At 39.7% G+C, this 14,043-nt stretch overlaps 1 long non-coding RNA gene across 1 annotated transcript in view; it reads right to left on the reverse strand.

The window, feature by feature from the left end:
• Positions 1 to 1,255: 1,255 nt before the first annotated feature.
• LOC137146277 (uncharacterized) overlaps positions 1,256 to 14,043 on the reverse strand; it is a 188,862-nt gene continuing 176,074 nt past the window's right edge. Inside the window, exon 4 of the long non-coding RNA XR_010917896.1 lies at positions 1,256 to 1,358. This is a non-coding gene — a long non-coding RNA (uncharacterized lncRNA). The remainder of the gene's footprint in view (positions 1,359 to 14,043) is intronic.

A 14,043-nucleotide genomic window follows, 5' to 3' on the forward strand; every position in this document is an offset into this window, starting at 1 on the left:
TCCCAAATGCATGTCCAGAAATGAAAAATATCAGTGTCCGTTTCAGAATGATTCATTGCCAATTGTGAGTATAGCCTTTTTTAACCGGACCAAGAATCTTTTTTTAATTATAGGCTGATTTTGAAATTTAAAAAAAAGGAAATATAATGCTGAATCCATCTCAGTTAAGCATTTTGCCATCTGAAGACAGTGGTAGCCAGCTGGTCTAGCAGTCATCTGGGATACATTTATTTTGATTAGATTGATCACATTTCTATTTACAGTATAGAATTTTTCACCATACTGAATACAGCTGTGTTTATAAGGATTTTAAGATGAAGAAAACAAAACCCCCACAGTTCCTCTCGGCACAGTACAGAAAATTCAGTACTTCAAGGTGTTAAATCAAAAGAAGCTGCATTCACATTTCTTAAAAGAATTCTGCATACGTCTGTTTTCACAAAGCGCCTTCTGATTCAGGAAATGGGTGTAGAGCTGTAGCTGAAAATATAAGCTGCAATCAAGTCTGATCTAGCAAAGTGAAAAACTTCCTGTGTAAATTGGTCAGAAATGCCTTTTTTCATGCTTACACATGGACACATAAGAGATACGCATACATATATAAATATATACTGCATGACGGCTGTTTTCCCTGGGGGTGTCACTGCAGTCACCTAGCCCATCAGTTCCCCCCCCCCCCGACAGAGTCAGGAGCGTTCAGACTACAATTTACAGTCCCTCCGTCCATACGTTCGTTGGTAAATTATGCAATCATCTCTAGAATAAGAATGCACAGAATCAGACAAACAGAATGCAGTGTTTCTTCTTTCTTTTCATTTGCTCTCTTGTGCTCTTCCTCCCATAGCTTTCCCACAGGCGGACATATCAGATACCTTATTTATCCATCTCCAGCACAATGCTGAGGTGAAACACTACTGCATCACTGTGGCTTTTCCCATATTAATCCTTTCGAGCAGCAGTGGCTGGATTCTTGCTGCTGATGCCCTTGTCGTGTACTGGATTATTTTGCGTAATATTTCTTTAAACTTTCTCCCACCCTACCTTGGTTTAACGTCCCCACCCTTCCAAAAAATCCCACCCCACATCACAACTCTTCTCTTCCAGCACCAACAGAAAAAAATGTGGCCAGAGTTCCATCGCTGCTCTTCCTTAGCAGTGTGCAGATGAGTGAGTCTCGACTCAGACATGCCAGGGTGAAGCACAGGCAGCGAGACTGCAGCAGCCCCAGTAGCAGCAACAGAAACAGCAGCAGCCGCCCAGGTAAATGGGGGGAAAAAGCAGGATATTCTGAGAGCAGCGTAGCGTCGGAGCGGAGAGAGAAGACGACGTTGCTTCTTCCAAACAGCGCAGCTCGAAGCCTGCAGGAACGGAGGAACGGGAAGACCCAAAATGAAAAATAAAAGCCAAAGAGTTAAGAATAAATAATAACAATGATAAATAGAATATTAAATTGATAAACTTTATTTCTATTGTTCTGGGCTTTTGGGGGGGCTCTTCCCCCTCCCCCCCAAAGTCTCTTGTGTCGCTGAATGTTACTGTCCAGGAGTGCCGAGTCACAAAGGCTCACTCTCCAAAGCGCAGAGAGCCCAGCATCACATGAGAAACCACATGACACACCCAAATCGGATGCTGATGTGGTCAACTATTTCAATGAACAAAAAAAAAAAAATACACTGAGCGAAGCATGCCCCTCTCTAGCGGCTAGATTTCCTTTTTATTAAACAAATCACCAAAAAAAATTAGATAGCTATCTATATATAAACTACTGATACTTCAAGTGCTAAGAGGATGCTGTTCCACAGACACTAGCTGGATGGCAGCAATATGACTTCTAGGCTGCATTACACAAAGCTGATTCCACTTAAGTGAATTCCTGAAAAGCATACTCCATATCTTTATAGCATGAACAGGCTCAGAAAACCAATTCCATTATCATTCCCTGCAATCTGTAGCTGAACCCGCATTCTGAATAATTTATTTTAGACTAATAAGATGTTTGCCAAGACTGCTCCTTTCCCCAGTTAGCACCACGGGCTAGATTCACTAAGGTGGGGGAAGATTGTCCCAGTGCAATGTGGAAACAAAGTGCGCATTCATCATTTCCATAACTGGTGATTTTACTAAGCAACCCGTCCCACAAAGAGTCAGGAAAAACAAGCAAAAGGTTTCTCTTGCTTTATTGAACGTGACAGCGCTCTTGTTTGCAGTAGGGCATATTGTGTTTGCAAACGGAGGCATTTTTTCCCCTCACATTGCTGTAGTGAGAGCTTTGGATCGAAGTTGAGGATGATATTTCTTGCATCAAGAGAAGAAGTGATCGCTCGGGCCAGCTGGTTCCTGCAGAGATGCTCTGCCACACTATGTAACTTACTAGCATCTAGGCAGCCCTACTATGCCCAACTAAGGCCCCAGAACCTCACAATGCTGTTTGCTCTCAGGTCTCTAAGAGGTTAAACATCCTTCCTTGCTTTACCTATAGCAGCCTAGTACTGAGAGAGTGGTTAGCTGGGGGGAGGAGGAGGGAAGCTGACCTGGATGATCGATGGACTCACTGCTGGCATAAAAGGTTATCATCCAACAAAGTTAGCAGTTTGAAGCTTTTTTACTCTTATCATTTGTGCCAATGACAAAGCAGGTGGCCCAGAGTCCTCCATCCCTTTTGTTTGCAAAAGCACGGCATCCCATTGCAATGCTGTACTCCCTTGGCTCTTTATACTGAAACAGTAAACGATATCAGGAAAATGTAAAAGGATAGCTGCTATGAACACACACAGCTGTTTCCCACAAGATCTCACTGCAAGCTGTGACGTTTATATCATGGCGCTCAAGCACAGAATTCTGCAAAAGAAAGCTATGTATAGCATTCAGGCAGGAACTGGGAGTAAGAGCAAGATTTAAAGAGTGCTCTTTTGTGTTGTTTTCATCCTTCCCAACTGCTCATGCAATGGCAGATTGCAAGAATTTGCACAAGGCCGTTAGAAATCAATGAAAATTAACACTAACTGAAAGGGTTTTTTCAATAGGCTGCACCTATGAGAAGCTGAGGTCCACATAAAATTGAGATGCAACATTACCTAAATGAAAAGCAAGTCTGTGCAGAGAACTCTGGGAACTATAATCTTGTACACAGACGTCATTAGAACATTATATAGCTATCAAAAAGCATTTTTATATGTGGCATGACCAGTTACACTTAGATCACTTTTTCATTGCTCTGTTGAAGAGGGATATCAGCACACAAACTCAGACCTATGGCCAGTATACAATTAAAATTAGTCACTTTTTCTGCAGTTGCAGCGTTGGCTTAATCTAGATGATGACTACCTCAAAATGAGCTTTCCACAAACTGAGTGGTAAGTATTATTGATTGGTAGAGCCAAAGTAATGGTGTGCACCAAGAAAAGATAAATTCAGAGGCCTTACAAAATTTTGGTAAACAAGGCTAAAGTATCTGTCTTGGGTGAATAGTAGAAGTCTCGTCCTCATTATCCTAGCAAAAGTACTCCTGGAGCTCATCTGGCAGTTATACGGAAAGATTAGCAGTTCCTTTTCGGCTCGTCTTCCATTATTAATAGTTTCTAATATACTAATCTTTGACTGTGAGTTGATGACCTTTTCCGGTTTTATCTAGTAGGTTATTTATCTTTTCCGAGATACCTACCCACTCACAGAGAGAGAGAGTTCTGGACTATTCTGTTTAATGTATTTGCTTAGATGTAACATAACCTTAACTTAACAGTCCCATCAAGGAAAGCGTGATCATTGAGGAGGTGGGGTGAACCGTTCAACGACTGCTAACAGCATGTGGAACTTTTCTTCTATTGGTCACCTAACTGACTCCAACTTAGGTGGTGTCAAGGACTGGGCCAAAATCTAGATGGCCCCAAGTTCAGGAGAATGTAAAGATAGCTTAAAAAGTACCTCTGCATCCTCTCTCCCCAGTATCCTGAGCAGTGTTGAGTGGTCCTCAGCTGCAGCTAGTATGTAGGTCTTGATGGTCTCCTTTATATGGCCAACCATGTTCAAAATAGATCCATTTCCTAACATAGTGTGCTAATGTACATCTTTTAGATCTGCATATTAACTACAGGATTTTAATAATCAGAGACCTGATTCTGATCTTATCTTGATTTTACAGTTGTAACTTCCCTTGACTTCAGTGGAACTAATCTTGATTTATACTAGTGTAAGCAAAATTAAAATATGTCCAAGGGGGTTTTAAAAATTCATCCTTCTGTGACACTGATATACTTCCCTAGAAAGGAAAAAAAAAATAGAATACCTAAGCGAACTGGTACTGCAACAATAATAGGGATCTCTGTGGTAAGTCACTAAGGAGTACTGTAATAAGAAATTACAAAATCACATGAGTATTTACAAATATTGTACAAATCACGTGTGATATAATACAACCTTTGTTTCAGTCCCTAAGACAGAAAAAGCAATTGAGCCCAGAAAGCTATTCTATAAGCAGGCCAGTGTAATAAACAAAATGTTAAATTAGTTCAGAGCAGTTGACCCTAGCTCTTGATGTTTTGTTATTTCCACTTTTGTTAAGCCTTGATCATGATAATGCTATTGCTTAACCACTGCAAAGTTCTGCTTTCACAGACTACTTCAGGAAGTGACACCCAAAGGTACATCCAGAGGCTAATGCCCTATTAGCCTTAAAAGGAAAAACCCACCTGAGTTCAGAGCAATCACATTTGACAAAGTGCCTACCATATAAAATATGATTTAATCTATTGACTTTGCTTTAAGGGGTTGAAATTAACATGTAAAAAACTGGATTTTCCATGTCATTTCATCACTACTGTACTTACACTGTTGTGCTCATGTAAGTCAACATCTAAGTAGTAGGCTGTGTAAATCTAAATTCTACATAGGACATTTTTGAAATGTTGATTTCTTTTAAATCTCACTATGGAAACATGGCTTACATTTGTATAAGCATGTTTCAGCATGAAATGCTTTACACTCTTTATGAGCTACAAGTATATATTATACATTGTGGCGAGATAGGCCTATTCGGCCCTGTGGGTCTGTGCTCCCTTCGGCTACGCCGGTGGTGTGGCTGGGTGGGAGCGGGGGTGGAGGACCCGGTCCCGCCCTCTACCCCAGGCCCCGACCCAGGGACCCTGCAAGGAGTAGCCTCAAACAGGTTAGTTCATGAACTATTACCTTCCCTGGGTCATTTGTCTGTGGCCCCCCTGCTTGTGGTCCTCCTTCAGGTTTTTGGGGCCTGCATCCCCCGGCCTTGCCTGGACAGGTTTCTCCTTAACTCCCGTGGCTGGGTGCTGTCGCAACACCCACACTAGCTACAAGCCTTGTAGCAGCTCTGCTCTGCTCCACCCCTCCACTCAACTCCATCTCAGCTGCCCCTGCCTGCCTGAAACTGAGGCTTTTACCTGCTTTGGCAAGCTCCCTATTTGGCTTCAGGTGACCCAATTAATCTGGAGTAACTCTGGCTGTGTTACCCAGGGAACAGGGATTTGTTAAGCCTGGGGCTGATATATATGCCTTCCAGCACCCTCCTATAGCCATCAGGGCTGGCCCCGTCACAATATATATATGCAGTAAACACAGGAGTTACTTCATCCACCAATGGAATGCAGTTACTATGAGGTGGAAGGTAGCTCCTATTTAACACCACACAGTAACACTGTCTATGGCAAGAAGAGAGGAATAAACATCCCACTGAAACTGGAGAGAAATTCTAAATTCCCCAGGAACCAGAATATCACTAATGGACACATCCAAATCAGATGAACTTTCTAGTTTTATTGCAAATCCAGAACTTGGCCAAGGTTTCTAAAGCCCCTCTTAAGCCTCTGAGGAAGGGTTCACTGAAAATTCAGCACAGGTTACCTTCAATAATTCATAAATCTCACTGAATCTAAGGTGTTTTCAGTGAACTCTCTCTCTCCATACAAGCTTTGGAGAGAGAATTATGGTTATGCTTGAGGTTTCAAGCCAAAAGCCAGACAAAACTTGGGGTTTGTCACTGAATCCGAAACCTCAAAGTGAAAACTCAGATGTGTGAACTCTGTGGCCTGAAACCAAACCAAACACTTGTCCAGCCCCAAGTGAACAAAACCTCAGTGCTACACATTGCTCTAGTAAAGACATACATGATGCTGGCCAAAATATTAGGGCCCTATCCTTTGCATAAAATGCCATGGGATGTTTAGTGACCACAATCTCATCTGAAAGATATCACTTTGGTTGTCCATCTATTCAGAAAAAAGCTCTGGGCCCTCCTATCTGTAATGATTCAGTTGGAGTCCCTGAGCTCCATGCTGCTGTAGTACACAGAAAACTTGAATTTTTCTAGAATATATTACTGAGAATGTATAATATATGGTCAATATAAGTTCCTCACTTTCAATAAGGGAAAAGAATGGGAGACAGTTATCAGTAGGGATAGGCAAATAATAAATAACTATTATTCAGTGAATCTCATCTCTTTCTGAAATTTATCCAGGAACAGATTACAATTTACTTGAATTTATGCTATTGAAAATTACTCTGAATAGTTTTTCCCAATAATTCTTGGCCTGCAGATCAGTTGTGAATAGTTTGTTACAATTATTCAAAAATCTGATCTGTTTTGACTGAAAGGATAGATCACATGGGATATTTCTATTCTCTGATTGGTTGATTATAACACTTAGAATTAGTTTCCAATGTGAATATTTGCTATTATGACACTGAAATTCACCTACCATGAATATTCTGCAGTATTTCCTTAAAATTTACTGTTCCACAAATAATTCTTGCCAGTAAATTTAATCCCTAGAACATTTGTGGAAAGCAAACACAAAAGGGGTCTGGACAAAGATAAAATAAATGTGTTTAAAAACTCAAATGATGATTATTACTTTTTTTCCTTCAGTATTCACTCAGCACTAATCATCACATACCCAAAAAGATTTAAATAGGAATGCATGTTTTTCTGTTGCTGCATCTGAGCACCTGAAAGAACAGAGTCTATGGTTCTTAAGTGCTGTGTGACTGAAGTAGAGTACATTGTCTGAGTGTGAAGTGAGACCTCACCGATGGTGCTGGAGGACAACAGTGATTTAGGGTTTCACTGGGAAAGGATACAGCACCATGAACTGATGATGTAAATGTAGCCAAGACAGTGACCTCCACCCTTAAGAAAAAATACCAATTCCACATTGATGGAAGCTTCTTTTATGTTCAAACTGCCATTATTACTTAGACTTACTCTGGGGTGTTTCCTCTAACCAATCCCTATGTAAGATCCAGAGTCAAATTCTTCTCTGAGTTACAAATTCAGCAGTAACAAATGTTGGTGTAAGTTACATGTTGGGTGTAAGCTGGTGTTGAAGTATTGTGACAGGCACTAATTTGATATACAGTAGGTGTGCAAAATAAGCCTAACTTATGGAGGAGACAGAAGAGTATGAGAGTGTATGTATCTAAAAATGCAACTCACGTGATAGTAGATAGTTGCTTTATTTTTCACTCTTCTTTAAGTATCTTTTCCTAGGTTTCCCTTTTTATTTCCTCAAAGAGTAAATGACACTTACTGTACACAACAGCTGAATATTAAATTGGTGAAAGTTATACTACTTAGCCTCCATGATCATTGATCAACCCACATCCAATATGTAACTTATGCTACCAGTAGCATCACCACTACATTGGACAAAAATGTCCACAGATTTGCACCCACTTCACATACGGCTTTGATTTTGACTTTAGGGCCAAAATTCTGCTTTCAGTTGTATGGGCATGACCCTGCCTGAAGTCAAGGGGACTTGAACCAATGGACAGAATTAGGCCCTACGTCTTGAACTATATTATCTATGGGGGACCAGCCATGAAGGGTGGTCCTATGCTCTGAGAAAAAAGCACCAGGATTTATGATCTACTATAAATATCAGTTCTTCTTTAGAGGCCTTGTCATTTGTAGGTGTACCTGTGTCACAACACGTTTCCAAACACAGTATGTTCTGGATAGTCTGGAGATGCCATAAAAAAGAATACTGGGTGAACTGTGAATTTCTTATAAAAACAAGTTTACAGATGCCAATACATGTTTTACAAACCAAAAGAAATCATTGTGAAGGACAGGCCCTGTGGAGACGGCAGATCTGTGTGCACGTTAGTGAGGAGTTCATGGTGAGAACAACTGCCTTTAGTGGCTTGGTGAATTCACACTTCATGTGAACAGAAATTAAACAGTAGCGTACCAAGCGGAGGGAATGGGGGTGGCCAGGCCCCCATGAGCCGGCCTGTGGGAGGGTGGCGGACGCAGGAGGTTCTGAGGGGCGGCTGCCATCCAGCCGCCCCACCAAGCCTCCTGCACTCCCCGCATGTCGTGAAGGGCCAGCCCGCCCTCCCCCCTCCAGGCTGGGGAGTGAGGCCACCCCTCCTGAGCCAGCACCGGACTCCGGGGCTGGAGCGAGAGAGGTGGGCGCCGCGCAGCGGATAAGTGTGTGTGTGGGGGTGTGGGGGGTGTGTGTGTGGAGCGCACAGTGAGCTGAAGAAAATCCCCCAAACAGGAGGGGAAGGAGGTAAGCAGCATGTTCCCCCCCCCCCCACGTCCTCGGGGCAGCTGGGGGGGCAGTGCCATCTGGTGGGAGCCAGGGATTCCTCCCGACCTGCACCGGGGAGGCGGGAGGCCTGGTGGCGGGGATTGCAAATGCAGGCTTGGGCCCCAGGTGCCGGAGACCCACGGTACACCACTGAAATTAAATAACCAATTGATATGTTTTAGGATTACAAATTGTATTCTACATAGTGAAAAATGTACTGAAATACACTACGACCAGCTTCTTAATGAAATTGCTGACAAAGTGGTTAATATTTGGTCTTGGGCAAAAGAGGGCTTTCCCTTTGTTAATTACCCAGTTTTAGACTGGTATTTTACATGGAACACATTACAAGTTCAAAGTGGAAGAGCTATGTTTTTTCACCTGTGAATATTGCACCTTAGACTTCAGCAGTGCTGGCTGGAAGTAACTTTTCCATGCTTGTTACTGTAAAAAGAAAAAAAAATTGCATGGCAAGCGTCCAAGCTTTACAGTAGGTCAAGGACCAAACTGCAAGAAAGTCAAAGACTGCTTCCAGAAACTGAAGTGAGAAGCACCAGAGTACCGAACTTTGCTTTTTCTTCTTACTACTCTGGTTATTTGGGCAATAGTTCAAATACTGGATTCATTCTATAATATATGCAAGATTATACAGGCCCTTTTTTTTCCATTTGTTTATAAACTTTGCCAAACAAATGGTTTAGGTTGACATTTTCCATAATGGTTGTCTGCTGAATTGTTTTGGAAAGTTTCAGCCAAAACAGTTTGCTTGGCAAAGTTATGAGCAACTGAAAAAAGTTCTAATCTAGTGCACCACAGAAAAGTCCATGAGGAAATTAATAATACTGCCTTCATATCAGATTTTGAATAGTGTGCAGTAAACAGGGCATGGGGCCACACACCGAACAATGGACGATAACACAAAATATTACATAGCTGCTCAATAAGACAGAGCAAGCCATCCTGTAGAACAAATGGTATGTGATCATGTAATTAAAGACTGAATCATAATGCATATGCAGAAGAGCGCAAGCAAACTTAATTCTGACATCTGCTAGCTTTTGGGTGTTTGACTTTGTAACCTTAATACAAAAATGAGAAAGAAAAGTATCAATTCAGAGACTACTCTAAAAGCCCAAAACTCAATATATGTCCTGCTTGAGGAAAGCACTTCAATATCTGCTTAACGTTAAGCATATGCTTAAGTCCCATTGTCTTCAACAGTGCTCTTCATGAATAAGGATGATTTATTGAATCAGGGCCATAGCAGACAGAAAATGGATGTTGCACTAGAAGGAATGTCTGGAGGTACAGGTTTACTTATAAGCCATGTAAAAAACTTTGAGGAACTCTAAGATGAACCATTGACAACAAGATGAATGTTTCCTGGTCTCTCATCTTACAGCAAGAAGTCATTTGCAGATGTTTTCTGCTTTTATCTGCCATTTAGAAGACGATTCAGTTCCTTCAGATCTGAAATTCATAACTGGATGTAGATTGCCAGTGTTTGCGTTCTACTATTGTTACCTCATGCATATGCTTTGTATGCATTTTAAAATTGCAAAACAAACGCTTCAAACTTGTTTTCATGCTGAATTGTGTGATGTGAGAATGTAACCCACCGTCTCTTAAGCTAAAGTACAAAATTTGCTATTTATCCAATTTCCAAGACAATGAACAGGTCTCAGTCCTGGTATGACACTCTTATTCCACCAATGATACTGAGGGTACAGTACAGTAGATAATGCCCTTTCAGAAATTGTTTGAAAGTCAACCATGCTTCACATTGACTCATACTGATCTTAACCAGATAAAATGCTCTGATTCAGCAATGGGGTTGAGCTAGTTTCACATTATACAGGGATAATACTGACACTCCATAAACACTCCAAGGGTGAAATCCTAACCCCACTGACTTCAGCAGGGCCAGGACTTCAAGTGTTTATTCAATATACTTATAAATTTAATCCAACAACATAAGGAAGTTATATAATTGCACCAAATATTTGAAGTCTGTTTTAACAGAGATATTGATTAATCTGCAAGTAATTACTGAAATATTTTAACTGAATTGTATATTTACTGCATATTCAACATTAAATGAAACGGACACCAGTGCTGACAGAATGTGCACACTTTTATCAGTCCCTCTAAGTTTAGTGCACAGAAATCCTTTCCTCAACAACAATTGCTCTTAAGTGATGTATTTGACAAAATAACCTTCATCTGTAAACATACGGTGGTGATAATGAAAGTTTTCAGCCTCCAGCTGAGAAATCTTCCTTGCTGAGTTCTGAATGTGCCTTCTAGAACGACTCAATACCTGTATGAACAATTGTGCAGGGGGATAGTTTTCAACATTCACATGCTATATCTGACAGCCTGACTTCATGTAATCACAAATGCTTCTCCATAGTGGACTGGCCTGGTCACTTGTACCTAAAAGAGTACCACGTCTAGCAGTTTTCATTCAAACTGTCTCTTATTACAGCTGTGTGGTTTATTTAATCCACATTAAAAGTATATAATGATCATATAATAATAATTTAGAATGTGCAGTACTTCACTTAGGGCCATACTGGACAGATGAACACAAACACAAAGTTCATACAGTATTGATAGCAATAATTACTTATTTAAGCTATCTTCCCTCCACATATCTATAGCACCAAGAGAGCAGAGGGTGAGTCTGCCCTGGATCCAGATTTTCTGGAAGTAGATTATCCTTGAGTTCTTGACACAACCTTTTTCATCAGCTCCTCAAATCAGGCTGCATGAAAAGTACATCTAAAAATAGGGCAACCATGTTCTTTATTCAACAGAGCATGCATGAGACACCTATTGCCTTGGGATGAAATCCTGGCCCTAATGAAGTCAGTGACAAAATTCCCATTGACTTCAATGGTCCAGGATCTCACTGTTGTTGTCTAAAGCTTTGAGCATATGCTGTACAGCTGTATTCTTGCTAATGGCTCTATACAGTGGAGCAACTGTTGCTCTGCACCCAAACATCATATTTTTAAAAATAGCTAGGGAAGAAATCAGTCTGGCTCTTGACTGATAAAGTAGAATGTGTTCATTGCAAGGGAAAGAGGTTTTCTTTCAGAATTATTGCGGAAAGTGTCAGTTTGACACTAGAGGTGAAACTGAATTAAAGGCTATACATTCTATTCCTTGTCAGAACAGCAATAAGATTGGTGCATCAAATATTGAGAGTCTTAAAGTGAATAACAACAAACTAAATGCCATATTTGTGCTTATATCATCAGATCCAGATAAAATGAATATCTACATGTCTTGCTTTGGTGCTTCTAAATTAACCACATAGAGAGAACCTCTCAGTTCAAAAGATCTCTACATGCCTTCTCAGCTTCTTGTGCTAATACACTGAAGGCACACGTTATTTATCATGAAATCAGTGGGAATATTGCAAACTCTTCTTAGCCACAAGCCTCTGTTGCTGACAGAAATGATGGCTTGTGGCCACAGAAACATGCAATATTTGCACCTTGAAATCACATGCCAAAAATGAAATTAATTGCAGTCACACATGGCTATTAAGTTTTATCAGTAAATCTTGTGGTACAACCCCCAAAAGCTTAATAACTGTGCTCCTGATTAAATATTAATAAAGTTGTTTCCCCAGAGCAGAGGTACATTCTAAAATAAATTTTTTAGGGAGGATGCAGTCTGGATTAGCCTGTCCTAATAAAATAAGTGTTTCTAATTATTTTAGACATTGCAAATTATTCCAAAGGAATTCATTATTTACTATTATTTAGAGATGGGCAGTCTTGTGTAAAATACTGAACTAAGACTCAGTAGATGTATCTTGAATTCCTGACCCTGCCAAAGACTTCCTGTGTGATCTTGAGCAAGTCACAGAGTGGGATTTTCAAGAGCTTCTCAGTAATTTAGGAGCACTAATCCCACTGAAAATCATTGTCAGATAAAAATTATGTTGAACTGGAAATGTGGTTTGGCAGATAAAAAACCTTAACTCGGCCCTGAGAGGAAAACAATATAATGTGTCTTTACACATCATCCTCATTTAATCTGGGACTACAAACACTATTTATCACTAATCATGCAGTCATTACATGAAGGAATTAAGGTTGTTTGGGTGCCTTAACATGTTTAGATTTCTTTTAAGTTTAAACTAACTCTGAATTCCTGGGTTCATAATGCTTGTCTGAGGAATAATTACAATATTTTTAATGGTTTTACCCAGTTTACCATAGATTTTATTTGGCAATTAGAGGAGGCCATCATTTCAAATCCTAATACAATATAATCAATAATATGAATTGATACAACTCCAAAACAGAGGAACAACCAACACATGAGCAAAAAGTGACTAGTAAATCAGACTGGTATAGAAAAACAAAACAAATAAAAAGAAATATTCTCTGCTTGCAAGATAAAGCCAGAAGGGCACAATGTAGAGATAAGAAATACAACACTGTATAATGAAACTCTGAAACTCCTCCACAGTTTCATACACTTGTAGTTTGTATTTCTACTGCCCTCTCTGCCTGGGAAATTGATATCTCTTAATGAATAAATAAACAAACATGAGAGTTAGTAAGTATAAAATATTAGTTCATTATCCAACACATGATCCAGTTTATGAGGTTTGGCCAGGATTGCAAAAGTAATTAAATTACCTAAACTACTGCACACACTGGGCCAAATAAAGCCTTAATGTAAGTAGGTGCAACTCTCCTGGTTTCAAGTAAGTTACGCCTGCTCACGCAAGAGATGAATTTGATCTACCATCTTCTGTATCAACAGAGCTTAAACATATAAATCTGATCTTTATATGTATACTTTGCACTGTTTGTTCTGTAGATTTGTTTTCTATTTTTTAAATACGTTCATTTTAGCCAATAATAAAAAAAATACACTTTTAAAGATAAAAAATTATAATAATCATTGAATAAGGGAGAGGAAAAAAAGGAAGATGCCTGAAATAATCTGATCTAAGAAATTTATATATGGACTCTTGCTACATGATAGATTGTAGATTCTGTGTTCAGTTGTAATTTAAATCTACACTGTATTTAATAAAACCACAGTATGTTTCCTTGTCCTATTAAAACTGAATTCTACCTTACTGTATCTGAATAATTTGTATAAAATTGATTGCTCCAGCTCTTAGTAGAAACTCTAATTGCATTCCTGGTATAACTTAAAATGATAACCTTATCTTAATTAGTAGCATGCTACAGAAATGCTTTTGAAAGCCTCTGAGGATTAACCTGCATTTTTAAACAGAAGCCTTGGGGTTTTAAAAAAAATGTTCATGTAGAACACACACTTGTATGTTAATTTATCAAAAACAACAAAGCAAAATAATCAAATTTGACAGAACAAATAACACCACGGTAACCTCTGGTCAAACAGTATGCATTTCTGTTGGTAGATTTAGATTCAATAGGCATGTGCACATTCACACACAGAGTACAAGCAATGCAAT

The sequence above is a fragment of the Emydura macquarii genome, unplaced genomic scaffold (genome assembly GCF_026122565.2).
Source record: "Emydura macquarii macquarii isolate MOO-44397 ecotype Brisbane River unplaced genomic scaffold, CSIRO-AGI_Emac_v2 contig_431, whole genome shotgun sequence".
NCBI classification, from domain to species: domain Eukaryota; kingdom Metazoa; phylum Chordata; order Testudines; family Chelidae; genus Emydura; species Emydura macquarii.